Source organism: Alligator sinensis, unplaced genomic scaffold, assembly GCF_000455745.1.
Source record: "Alligator sinensis unplaced genomic scaffold, ASM45574v1 scaffold193_1, whole genome shotgun sequence".
NCBI classification, from domain to species: Eukaryota; Metazoa; Chordata; order Crocodylia; family Alligatoridae; genus Alligator; species Alligator sinensis.
Genome location: NW_005842199.1, coordinates 621212 through 633535, shown reverse-complemented (window position 1 = coordinate 633535; position 12324 = coordinate 621212).

Here is a 12324-nt window from a genome sequence, read left to right as displayed (position 1 = left end):
AGAGTGCCTCTCTGACAGGCTGCCTAAATATCTGTAAGTACCCCTTGAGTTTCTGACATTAGCTTTTTTGGGCTGTTTCCCTGTTAGACAACCTCTTTGGCTAGGGACAGAAATTACACAAAAACTGGTATAAGTGATTGAGAACTGGTTCACATTTGTAACACAACAGAAGTTCAGTGCATAAAACTGCTTTCAAAAAGGCCAAAATTGATTTAAGATAAACCTGGATGGATGTAGTATCAGATTTAACTGAATTAGGTTAGATTGGTTTATTGAACTTCCGTCTCAAATCCCTTCCAGATTCAAGTTAACTTGCAGTCCCCCAGCATCCCAGGATGCTTTGCACCTGCCCTGCAAGCACCCCTCACAGGGTAGGCAAGCTAGCTTTGGCCCAACACGCCTGCTCCAGCCAAGCAGAAAGGCATGCTCTAGCACCCCCTGGCTTCTGACCTGAGCCACTGCAAGCATGTGGCTGCATTTCCAGAATCAAAAGTGAATGTCTGTTCACTTGGTTATCAGTACACAGCTTAGATTAACCTGTGAAGATTGAATCAATTCAGCCTCAGGCTTTTTGACTGTCTGTACTTAGACCCTGTCATTCTGAAGCAGCTGAAGTACCTTCTTTCATCTCTGCAGGGCAGATCTTTCAACAAATCAGTGATTTCCTGGATCTTAGCTTTGGCATGCAGTCCTATCACCAGAATTTGCTGCTGTGTAGTCACTTCACATGGCTCTAAAGCTGGCCCTTCTCTTTGATGGGATGCCATCCATTGTTCCTAGGCCTTTGTTTTGCCTTTCCTGCTTAGATTCTTTAACAATCCTATTTGGCCTACCTCCATACATTAGAAATACTCCTAATGGAAGAAGCTCACAGAGTCATGCACATCAGTCATATAAAATAATCCATTATAAATTCCAGTTACCTGGACCCCTCCATAAGCATTAATTGTGGCCAGGATAAAGTAAAGGATTGTTCTGGATAATTTTGCTGACAATGGATTAGCTCTCCTTCTAGTTTAAACTGCTTTTACAATTTTATATAGTAGAAAATGATAGACGTGGATATCCAAAATGAAAGGAGTATACATCCGAAGCATTAGTTGTGATAATGAAAAGGAGGATTGATTTTAGCATGTGTTCCATACATGTATCCATTTGTGAACATCTTCTCCCCAGTCTGTCATAAAGTTTCTTTGTCTTTTGGTCCTATGTTCTTGGTGTCTCCAAATATTTGGAGTGGCTTCTCTCATTGCCTTGTATAGGTCAGATGCTGCTTTTCTAATTTCTTTGGTACCTGATGCCTTCTTTCAAATTGACTTCTCACTGCAAGCTACACGGGGTTACTGTCCTTTAAAATTATAATACTACTTATTAGAAAGAAATGGATTGTTCTGTCTGTACTGGGCTTTAAAGTACATTTTAAAATCCTAAAAGAACAATGACTTGCTGTAACGGGACTGAGTCCAGCCCCTGTTCTAAGGGTTCAGAAAGAATGGAGGAACACTTACCAGCACCGATCCCACTCTGCTGGTCTCATGCCTGATGATGTCAGACACCGGGAGGGGGAAATCCCGATGACATGGAGGTCCACCGCTGGAGCCGCCACTGATTTGGTAGTAACCTGGAAAAGCCTGTTAAGAGACAACTGTCAGTGAGTGCGTCAGTGTTAGGTCTGATCTCTCCCTGAATGCTTGTCATTTGGCACTTGAATCATAAAATTCTTGCAGCCAGCCTCAAAGCTTTACAGGCTCTCTTTTTGGGACTCTTTCTCCTCATTTCCAAACAAAAACCACCCCATGTCTCTTCCCTCTTCTCTTCAGTCAGGATGTCAGTAGTACAGTAAAGTGTTCATCTAGATCATCTTATTTAGAGTCTTTCATAGTTGGCTCCAGCAGGGGGTTTCTTGTATCCCCCACCCCTGAGTTCCTGGAAAGAGTCAGAGGACTATGGCAGCCATCTGAGTTGTATCTTTTTCATTGAGTGCTTTTGAAGCTCAGACTGCAGTTTCAGGAGCTGAGAAACCCCAATAGGGATTGCATTTGAAATGGCTAAACACAGATACAAAATACCAAACAGTCAATTATTATTACTGTATTATTTATATAGTAATCTCAGAGAGCTTTCTGCATAGAAAAACAAGGCTCCTGCTATGAAGAGCTTATAAAGTAGATTTCTTATTTTACTTAATTAGTCACTGAACTCCAGATGTTAGAAAAATTCTCTGACTTGCTGTAAAACAGCATAAATCCTTTCAGCTTCTCTAGGATGGAATGGATCTGGTGACCAATGTATCCCTTCAGTTTTGCAAAGGAGTGGTAATAACTATCATTATCAATACTTTCGTGGAATATAATTTGGTATAATTTAAAATAATATTATGGCCCTTCTATGAACCTTTTAACCATTCAATTGAATTTACTAGAGATTTATACCCCTAGATGTCTATAGGCAACCGTTGATCCCCTGGATCATGGTATATATGTAAGAGGTTCAATCAGATGCCTGATGAATCTGCTTGTGGCTGACAAGCCAAATTCAAAAGCAACACAGCTTCTTGCAAGTTTCGCAGATCCATGCATTGTCTGAGTTGGAGTCCAAATTTACAACATGCTGCTTTCTTCTTCTCCCTTTGCTTCTATCCTTTGGATCAAAACAGCTTCATGCTGAGCTGCACCCAGTGCCAGTTGTTCCCTCATTCTGCGTGTTCCTCCCAGGTTTCTACATCGATGTTGGTTGACTTCATATAATTTTTACACACATCATGGTACTGCCATAAAGGGTGACCCTGCTTTCTCTAGCTGTCTTGAATCTCATTATACAAAATATTCTTGGGGATATGGGCTCCTCCCATTCTCCTGACATAGGTGAACCATCACAACTTCATCTTCTTGATAGTGGTTTCTAAGTGTGTCAGTCCTGTGTGCTCCAGCACCTCTGTGTTTTGTATTTTGTTTTCCCATTTTATTTTCAGGATCTTATGCAGGTATCTCAAGTGGAACTTGTTCAGTCTTTTGATGTGCCTTGCATATGTAGTCCATGTTTCTGAACCATAAAGCAGGGATGACAGCACATTAATCTCGTAGATTTGCATCTTCATTTTAGTTTATAATTTGCTGTTATTCCATGCATGTTTCTGTAATAGCCCTAACTTCTTAGCTGCTTTTCTAATTCTGTTAGTCAGTCTGAAGGTCAAGGTTTCTGCTGATCATAGAACCCAGGTAACAAAAGCAGTCAACATTGCCAAGAGATTTTCCTTCCAGACTGATGTCAGGTATTGGTTCTTCCACCCCTTGGTACATGATCGCAGTCTTCTTGAGAATAATTGTCAACCTGAAGCTCTTTCATGACTCAGAATATCTTCCCAAGAGATTTTGTAAGGAAGATTTACTGTGGGCAACCGCTGTGAAAATGACTTCATACTATATTAAAGTCTGTGGGCACCTATAGTTGTGCAGTGAGGCTGCTCCAATGCGCTGTAATTACAGCTCGTTGGAGCAGCCTCACCGTACATTTATAGGTGCCCACAGACTTTAATATAGCATGAAGTCATTACATGAAGGTGCCCACAAACAGAAGGTGCCCACTACATATAGGCACCCACAGACTTTAATATAGCATGAAGTAATTACAGCACGTTGGAGCAGACTCAGTTAATTGACTCAGACTCCAGCGTCACATGTATCAGCGTCCCCATCCTGAAAAATGGTGGCAGGGGCGGTTTAACTAAAGCTCGTTCAATGAGCTTTAGTTAAAGCATCCCCTGTTACCATCTTTCAGCGCGGGGATGCTGATACATGTGATGCTCCAGGCGCTTTAATTAGAGTGGTGCAAGTCTCTGAGAGATGCAAGGCACATCAAGCCGCTCTCAGAGCCACTCTAATTAAAGGTGTCCCCCACACCCACCAAGTCTATAAATGCTTTGTGTATATAACACATGCTATATGTCAATATTCTATATTAAAGTCTGTAAGTAGCTTCCATAGTACCATATTACATTTCTAGAAGTTTTATCCCTACTGAATTCTATAGGAATTTTGGTGATAAAATATTTTTGTGGTCTAATTTCTATTTGCTTCCTTTATAGTCACCATAGTTCAGAAAAATAATTACTACTTATTTTGTGTTTAAGTGCTGGGAAGTGGCTAATGATAATTTAGTTTTCTAATACATCATCACCACCATCATTATTGGATCATATTCATCATCATTGCATATTAATTGATAAGTACTCTTTATTCACATCCACTTTTTTAGGATGAAGACCAGACTGGAATTATCACTCTAAGTATGAAAGAAGTGAAACACTTACCAATATCATATGCTGTAAATAGTAATCCTCCTTCATACCCTTCTTTGCAATAGCAGCACCATTGAGGGGAGGTACTCAAAGAGAAAATACTGCTCAGGTTAGTAGTGAACTGAAATTTCAAGAGAGAAATATAGAGTTGGATAAAGAGTTGCACTTATGGTGTTATAATTATATGTGAGTTTAATGATTTTTTGGAAATATTTAGTTAAATTAAAACATGAGGAATGAAGCATCTCTTCTCTTTTCCAAAGACCAAAGCATTGCATCATTCAAACAGTGACCATGCAGCAGTGCATGCTGATTGAATCTTCAAGACATTGAGTATTGCTTATCATTTTGACATAATGGAAATAAACTATAAAAGATGCTTTCTCAAATCCCCCTTACCAGCACTGATAAATTGTGTGCTTGAATTGTGAATGGATGGAAGTTATAATTTTTCCATGTGCAAATCCATTTTCATTGCAGACTTGTAAGCTGATTTTAAAAATGTTTAGAAACTTTTCAGGATTCAAACAAGAACCCATCTTGAATCTTACATAATAATTTTAAGAGAGCCTACAAATCTGTTTCCATGCAGCTCTGATTTCAATCTTATTCAATAACAGAAAGGGTAAAACCTAATGTTTGCCAAATGAACGAAGATAAAGATGGCAAAGAAAAAACATGTTTGGTTTCTGAGAGTTTTCCAAAAAATTGAAAGTTTTAAAAAAATTAATACAAACACTATTTTTAACAAACTGTATTTGACAGTGCTTTCTGAGCCTTTTAAGCAAAATAATGCAAAGCAGCTTTCTGGAGGACGCTGGCAGAACATACTGTAGCTTCAAACTTTGCACAGACTGCTGAGGAATGAAATGTTTGACTGAGAAGCTGATGTAGGTTTGGCAACATTGCTTAATTGATATTGTAAAAGTAGAGATGATTGTGTTTTGGCCATCTGCAATAGTAACTAGAAATGGGTCCTTGTCTAGAAAAGTCTGCAGTTGTTATTCCACCTGTGAAAACAAGTACACACAGTCCAGCACATGAACATTGAAGGATCAAAGTGAGAGCATTTTCTTTCAGGTTTAATTGATAATGTGAAACTGTTCATTCCTTATTTTTCTGCAGAAAGAAAAGGTATTAAAAGAAAATGAAAGGGGGAAAGAAACATTAAGGACTGTGTTCTGTCTTTGCCCTTCTATGTGTCTCTAATCACTACCTAATCTAATTAAAAGATGTACAATGTTTTCCTGGTCTACCATGGGTGTTTTGAGGTTGCTCTTGAATACTCTTAATGCTAGTTCAGAAAACCCAGTTACATGTACAAGACAATATATAGATGAGACTATGTATTATACACATTTCCCTCACTTTATGCAGGTTCTGTATGTGTGAATTCACTCTTATGTAAGGACCCTTTTTATACCAAAACATTTGTTATATGCGAGGTAAATTCACTTTTATGCAATTGGTGTGGTGGAAGCCCACAGTCAGCTGCTTTGTGCGGTGCATTGTGTAATAGTCTCCTGTGTGGATCTGTGCTCCTTGCTCATTGTCTGTGACACATTTCTGCAGTTGCCATCCCCATTCTGGTAACATTCACCACCACCCTGTGCTTGTGTGCGCTGTCTGCTGTTGGGGAGTACCGAAACTGTCTTGTAAAAGTGATAGAAATGGGTCTGAGGCTCAGTAGTGTTGAGGTCTTGGAACGTATCCCTATTTGTTACATTGTAAAGTGGGTTCCCTTTATGGGAATTCAAGTTATGTGCCATTTTCCAGGATCGCATGTACAGCATAAAGTGAGGGAAACATATATTAAAAAATGCATTATTATTCTAATTAAAGTCAATGGGGATAGCACATGCTTGGCAACTCTTAGGATCAGGCCCTTATTTCTTAGCAGAAAAATTAATACAAGCTTGTGTATTCCCTATACCCATAGGCAATACCTAGCGGGGGGCACAGGGGGACACGTGCCCTGCCCCCCCCTGAGATTGGCTGCTGCTGAAGCTCCCACCAGCTTCTGTGGGCAGTGGCCTCCTCCCCCTTGCTGCTGATGTGGGCACTGGTGGCTGTGGGTGGTCCCTACCTGCTGCTTGCCAGCCCCTGCCCCCACTGCCCCTGACAGCATGGGCGGCAGCTGCAGGCAGTCCCCACTCACCACTCGCCACCATGATGCCCCCCAGTCACGGGAGGCACCAGCCGTTAATGCCTCTACCTGTCTCAGATGCATTTGTTTTGACAAAATACTCATTCCTTTCATTGCCGGTGAGAGCAGAGGTCCATTAATCTAGCATCCTGTCTCTGGCAGTTGTTAGGGCTATATTTTCAGAGGAAAAGTACAAAAACAGCACAAATGATTCCAGAATTATTCCATATGCCATATTTTATAGGATATTTCTGTCTAGTCCTCATAAATTACTGGTCAGTTTAGCCTAGAGTTTGTCTCTGAGAAAAGCATTTCTTTTCAAGAAACATTGTAGGAAAAATCCATAAGAAATCTTCTGTATTCTCCTTTATTTTTTGTGGGAGTTATACCACGGCAGAGAGAGATCTGGCCTTACACACACAGAACTGAAGTAAAAATCTCCCTTCCTAATTAAATTACTTGAATTGGTGTTACTCGCCTCTTAGGAATAGACTTCTTAGTTGTCAAAAGTTTTGATGTAAAAGAATTTTGAGGAAAATCTCTGGTAAGCATGAAAGTTTATCATGCCAGCGTTTTGACATCTTTAATGTTTATGAGAGAAACTCTAGGACATTTCCTAGTTTTGCATAAACATCATTTGTGAAAAATAATTTCATACGATGAGAGTGTTTGTGACTAAAACGAAGTTACTTTGCACATTGTCATTATCAGTATTATCCTCCTCTGTGTCCAGCCACCTGAATTTCATTCCCAATCTGCCTGTAGGCATATTACACACTATTAATAAATCGTCTTTAGCGGCTCCATTTTTTTCCAAATATGTAATTTTGGCTGAATGATGTTCAGGGATTTTAAAAAAAGGATATCATTATACTAACTGAAATTATTTCTGTATTATAATTTATATGCAAAGCCTTTATTTCAAACCTCTCCTTTATTTAGTAATGTACATCTTGTAATTCAGGCAAGGTTATAATCCTAATAGAATGCTTAGCTATAAAGCGAGCCCAGTTCTGCTCCCATTGTAGTCAGTGGTCATAAATTTGAGATGACAACGAACAATTCACAAACCAAAAAAATAGGTGACACGTACTTAATAACTTCTTTGTTACAGACTATTCACCCCATTCTAATTTGGATCACTGAGCACAAATCCTGCCCTCTTAACATCCACCATTGTTCTATCACTAGTCCAGATGCACCACCAGTGCTAGCAATGGTTGAAACCATTACTATGTACAGGCTGCTTGCACTGTTCTTTCTAGCAGTTCCCAAACGTTTTGGATCAATAGACCACTATCATACCTTAAAAGTTCTTGTGGACCACCACAGATCCTTATCATCATACTTATAACTGAAAACACTAGAAAGACTCATCTGCCTCAGTATAATCTGTAGAGCAGCTATGGACCAAATTATTGTGGCCTTCTGGGCCACAGTTTAGGAACTGCTGGGTTAGACTAAATCAAACTAGGGTCTGGCAAAATGTTAGTAAAAATCTTTTTGTTTTGTCCACACTAGAATTTCCAATGTTGATCGTGCGGCTGAGCTGCAGTGTGTGGGGAATAATGCCAACGGAAATCTCTAAAAACTCTGTTGACATTGACTTACTGCTATGGTACAACTTGTGTAATGGGAGTGAAATTTGGTATGCAGGAGCATAACTAATAGAGTTGGTGCCCTGGACAAATCTCATGGGAGAGCTGGGGTGGGTGTGGTTCGAAAGGGGAGGCCTGGGTTCCAAGAGCAGCAAGTGCTGAGTTCTGTGGGGGTGGGAGGAGGGCACACATGCAGGTTTTGAGGATGGCAAGAGCAGTTTGGGGCCAGGGGGACATATATGGGTTCTGAGAGTGGGGGCAGGAGGGGAGGAGTCTTACCCATTCCAGGAACACCTAAATAGGCCCCTGGCTGAGATGCTGCTGCTACCACCATAGCAGCCAATGACCGTTTTCAAGTTCCCAGCCTAGGTAAGTTGTGGGGCTGCTCTTGCAGTCAGGGCACGGACCGTGATTCTAGCACCCATCCTAATTTGGTGCTTGGGGTAGGTGCCCCTCTCACCTACCCCTAGTTACACTACTGTTGGTAAGTACCCCTTCACTATTGTCAACTATAAAGGTGTAAAAACCATGAGTTAGGCCTTACAAATCAGGAGTTAAAAAGTAATAGTTTTAAGGGTTCCTTTTTGTGTGTTTTCCTGGTTGTGAGCAGAGGAGTGATGTTTTTCTTTACAACAGAGAGAACTAGAGCTGTAGTTTTCATTTAAAAAACAGTGTGAATTTTTCACATCATCACATGACTTCAGGAGGTGAAGGCTTAAGAAGAACAGATATACAAGACGTGATTAAAGTATGAGAAGTGCTTCCTTGCTTTCCACAGTTCACCCTTGCTGCCAGATATTAATTGATATCTAGAAAGGGAGAGGTAACAGCCATTTTTAATGTAGTGCCCTATATTGTTCCCCCATGTCAGCCATGAACTTCACATGGCCCAAGTTCTAATTCACAATGTGGAGTGGGAGGGGTGAAGGAGCAACAGAAGATCAAAGAAGAATGCTGGGAGAGGCAGCAGAGCAACCCTACACTTACCTGGTCCTGGAACAATGCACCGCACTGCACCACACTGCGCCGCTCCTGAGACACAGTATTTTAAAAGCTGCCTCTCACTCCAGATTGATGCAGCTCACTCCATGGTGCAGCTCACTTCCAGAGCAAGCAGAAGCCAGAAGCTAGAGTCCTTTGGCAGGCAGGAGCTGAAGAGCCTGCAAGCAGATGGTGGCTGGAGGGTCATCTAAAAATGCCAAAGAGCTGTACTGAGGGAGGAAGAAGGGCTCTCTAGGTGATTCATGGAAGGACCTGGGACCCAAGCTACTTACCCAGGGTGGATTGCCTGTGACAACAACAGGAAGCAGCCTCATTATGGATGAGTGAAGATGGGACAATGAGAGGTAACACTGTTGATTTCCTGTTTATTTTCTTTTGATGATTAGTTGTGCCTATTTTTGGAAAGACTAATGATAGACACTGGCTGGTGTGAGGAGCCTGAAAAGGGCACCTGCATCCAGGGAGGGGAAGAGTCAGAGATTATACAAGAGACAGGGATTTCCACCCCAAAGCAACAGAGAGCCAAGGACTGTTTTTTACTTTGCTCTTTTCTATTTTTCTTTTGCTTGGTTAAACCTCGTATGATTGGTAGCTGCCAAAGTCCTGTGTGAAATTGTGTCCAGTATCCCCGTTCTTCAAACAACCAGCGAGCCCAGTGGGGGCTGTGCTGTATGCAGGGAGTGAGTTTCTGAACAGTGAACAGAGAACTCTGCTTGGAAAGTGGTCCATGCATATATTCCCTTGTATAGGCTATACATACCTAAGCGCAATATCCTGCTGGTGCTCACAGAAGGCAAAGAGAGGCCCTCAAGTTGGGAATTTATGCTATATTTCAACTGATATGGTAAGGGTAGGGTAAATGGGAAGTTAGAGCCCCATAAGAAGACTGGCCTATAGCTCTTGGAATTATCGTTGGTTCATTTTCTCGAGCTCCTAGAAACTCATGTGGTAACATCAAGACATGGTAGCAGAGAGCAATCCATCTGAGCAAATTGGACTACGGTGTCCCAAGATCAAATCTTAATGGCTCAGGTCTGTCACATCCCAGGAAGGGGGAACACCGGCTTCACAAAGCTATTGAACTAACAGGAGGGAATCTGCTGGAGTTCAACTAGTGAGCTTAAGTCCCTCCATGCGTTGGATCCTCACACTCAATAGATTAGAGACATGGGCTGAACTGGGATTATTTAAACAGCAATTTTAAAGTTCAGGAGTCGTATATAGGACACACATTCCATCAACTTGACATATGCCTCACCCCTGCTGCCATCTTTGAACCGGAAGTCCTGCCCCTGTCCACCTTATATGGTATGTGACCTCAGAACCCCCCTGTTTCATGGTGCATGGCATCAGAAACCCCACCCTCAACCCCACCCCTGCCATCTTCCTGCCCCTTGTCCCTGTCATATGATGTCTGACATCAGAAACCCTGTCCCCTGTTTCCTGGACGCACGGCACATGACATCGGCAACCCCACCCCCCAGGCTGCCATTTTGGTTGCCATTTTGACCGCCATGTTGGTCCCAAAATTCCCTGTCCCTATCACATAGTGCGTGGCACTACCTATCACATGTTCTGTGACATCAGAAGGGTTACCCATCTAGCCACAAAGCCCACTTTTCATGCTGCATAGCCCACCCTAGACCACACGGCACAGGCATGACTTATCAGTCCCCCAGACTGCCATTTTGGTGGCCATTTTGACTGCCGTGTTGGTCCCAGAATTCCCTGTCCCCATCACATGGTGAATGACACCACCCATCACATGGTTCATGACATCAGAAGGATCACCTATCAGGCCCGAAAAGCTGCTCCTCATGTTGCATGGCCTGCCCCTCATGCACATGGCACAGGCATGACCTAAGAGGTAGGGGGGTTGTGACCCTTATAACAATCCATCCCTCCACCCTTGACCAATCAGTGAGGGGCTTCAGAGGCTTTGGGCCTTCGGGAGAGCAGTGCTGAATCCACTAGAGCAAGCAGAGGAGTGGGGCCTAGGCTACAAGCCTTGGTCTCTCTGTTTTCCAAAGCAGACTGCATGTTTTTTTGAGACTGTGCTAAGGCCAACAGAAGCAAATATGAGTGATATTTTGGTGTCTGAGATGGATTCCCACACTCTTGACACAGGCCCAGGGACTGTGACAGAACTCCAACAGCTCGTATCGGTACCTCCAGCAGAGAGTATGGAGGTTTTGGACAATCCTGCCCAAGGGGCTCTGCTGAAGTAACTAATTTAAATTATTTTTTGTGGGGTGACTTTCTCTTGTAACTGTCTGAGACTGTGCTAATTACAGTCTCTTTGCAGGTAGATCGTGCCTTTATAGAGAGCTTTCAAAACCTATACATCCACAGCCTTGCAAGAGTAAAGGTCTTTTGCCTTAACCTTTTTTGTTCATGTCCAAAAGAGAAGAGTTCAAGACCAGAATAAAGACTGCTGTAGCAGGTTGTCAAAAGACAAAGGCAGCCAACCAAAGCATTGAGCCTGCAGAGGTCACCAAACAGGACTGGAAGCCCATGCAGGTCACCAAGTAGGGGTGTATGGGGGGCTATTTCATAATAAAAGCAGTAGCGCCTCCTTGTTCAGAAAAGGTTTCTTGAGTGACTTGGTTTAGAAATCCTGATTAAGACAAGATTTAAGACTACTATAAATATTGTATTTCATTACCTGATTAATAAACCTTGTTTTACCATGGTTTAAATTTCATAGATTTCATAGACATTAGGGCTGGAAGGGACCTTGGAAGATCATCGAGTCCAGCCCCCTGCCCAAAGGGCAGGAAGTCAGCTGGGGTCATAGGATCCCAGCAAGATAAGCATCCAGTTTGCTCTTGAAGGTGTTCAATGTAGGCGCTTGAACCACCTCCGGTGGCAGGCTGTTCCAGACCTTAGGGGCTCGGACAGTAAAGAAATTCTTCCTTATGTCCAGCCTGAAACGGTCTTGTAGAAGTTTATGACCATTCGACCTAGTCGTCATCCCTTGGGGTGCTCTGGTGAACAAACATTCCCCCAGATACTGGTGGTCACCCCTGATAAACTTATAGGTGGCCATCAGATCACCCCTGAGCCTGCGGTTTTCCAGGCTAAAGAGCCCCAGGGCTCTCAGCCTGTCATCGTAGGGTCTGCTTCCCTGACCTCTGATCATGCGTGTGGCTCTTCTCTGGACTCTCCCAAGCTTCTCCACATCCTTTTTGAATTGTGGAGCCCAAAACTGGACGCAGTACTCCAGCTGCGGCCTCACTAAGGCTGAGGACAAGGGGAGAATGATGTCCCGGGATTTGCTT